The following is a 2,225-nucleotide window of genomic DNA, read 5'->3' as shown; positions in this document are numbered from 1 at the left end:
TCACCTATGATGGTCCTATCATATGAATGAGGGTATAAATAGATAGCAAAGGTGGAGGAAGTGCAAAACTCAAGTAAAAGTACTGTTACTTTAGTTAGAATTAACTTAAGCAGAAACATTGGAGATCATTCAAAGTTTACTCAAAGTACAGCTACTTTTGATACCAAAGAAGCTTGTATGGTAAAATATCTTTAACAACAAGAGAACACAAATCTCATACAGTTTCGTCATGATAAAGTGTTCTTGAACCTTAGGTAAAATTCAACACCTGTTGTGGACTCATTCTCTCACAGTGTCCCACTGCCTGTCATGGTGTCAAAGCCAAACAACTGGACTTTCTTTTTGTTGGCAGAGAGCTTGGACCTCCTGGTCAGTGCTTGATTTTTTACTCAGTTATCGATACTTTAAAATGAAGTGAAGAACAAAACTTCCCCCCAAAACACAATTAAAGTCCCTGTAACGTGCAATCCAAACTGTGTGTCTAAACCCACCAGATATGTTGGAAAAAATCTGCTGTAAACGTGAAAACACAGAGATCTACGTGTGACTGAGTTCTGGATTTCAGCCGTTAGAAAGCTGTTCACCACTTTCCTTTCTTGAGCAGGGCGAATATAGGACACAAAGACGTAATCGGCTGCATTTAGGAATCACCCAACACCTCTACGGGTCATTAAAAGTATCATAACAGAGAGATTTGTGCCAGAAAACAGTAAATTTAATCCCCAACATTTGTCTCTCTATTCTACCACAGAGCCAGAGTAGAGAGCATGTGGTTTTTTTTTTTTTAATTTGAGAGAATCATATTTTTGTGAGTGGGCGTGGCTTCAGCTCACACCATCCTGGAGCAGATTTACCATTTCATTTTTCACAATTTTGAAGCTTAATTTTATAAACTTTGAGACTTTTTCATGACTCAAATTTGGTGCGCTGGTTCATAACACAGGGGCCTGTCATACAACAAACCTAAAAGACAGATTTGTTATCACTTTACAGGGACTTTAATTGTAGTTCAGACTTAGAACTTTAGTTCTAAAACACTTAAAAGTTTAAGGATTTGATGAATAAAGAAAGAAAAACAACGGCTGACGGTCTGTTGGTCCAGCCTAAAATTCCACTAACTTATTTGTTTGAACAGCCAATATTTGCAGCTATTATGGGTGGATTTGTATTGACAAAATATTGGATGTAAATATCAGTAAATATAGCTAATATCTGCCAGTCTTGATATCATAACCATAATATCATGCATCCCTAGTAAATTAAATTGATCAGGCATGATTTGGAAGGGCACTCACCTTTCTATAGAAGGCCTCACAGCTGACAATGCATATCAGAGCAAAAAACCAAGCCATGAGGTCAAAGGAACTTCCTGCAGAGCTCAGAGACAGGATTGTTGCAAAGCTCCGATCTGGGGAAGGCTACAAGAGCTTGGTGGTCCAGAGATCCTGTGTAGAGATGGAACAAAGTTACAGGACAACCATCACTGCAGCCCTTTACTGATCTGGGCTTATGCCAGAGTGGCCAGACAGAAGCCTCTCCTCAATGTAAACCACATTAAAGTCAATTTGGAGTTTGCAACAAACTCCAAATGAAAAGCCAATACTGGTGTAAATGTTATTTTCATGTTTGTTATTTTAGTAAACGTGCAAAAAAACCTAAAATTCTGTGTAGATAAACGTGGATAGAAATGATTTTTTTCGGCTGCAGCATCAGGCTGCAAAAATTTAAAATAGTGGAGGGGGTCTGAATACTTTCTGAATGCACTAGATATACAGGTACTCTATTAATCCCAAGGAAAATTCAAGCATTCAGTAGCAGCTTTGAATTTCCCAATCTATCTAAATAAAGTAGGCTAATAGGCTGCCGAAGTTATTACCAGACTATATTTCAAAGGTACTGGATCGGGGAAATTTATAACACCTGAATTCATCAGGTGAGAGGAAATAAAACCATCAGCGTCTTGGAAATTTGCGGAATCTGCACACCTTCAGAAAAAACGGACTTTATTTCAACATCCTGATGTGTAAAAGTCCCAAAATACATCAGATAAGATATAAAAACTCCAGCCTTGAATATGTTCTCCATCTTCATTGATGCATATTGTTTGAATTTGGGTGTGATCTTATTTCCCTTCAGATGTCTGAAGTGCGATTTAATCTCCTCCCACCTGCCTGCTAAGGTTGCGCGCTCCCGTTGAGTTTTATAGCAACTGTTGCCCAGTGAGG

This window comes from Cheilinus undulatus, linkage group 17, assembly GCF_018320785.1.
Source record: "Cheilinus undulatus linkage group 17, ASM1832078v1, whole genome shotgun sequence".
Taxonomy (NCBI): Eukaryota; Metazoa; Chordata; class Actinopteri; order Labriformes; family Labridae; genus Cheilinus; species Cheilinus undulatus.
The sequence above is the reverse complement of the archived record's forward strand: the minus strand, read 5'-3'. Positions refer to the sequence as shown.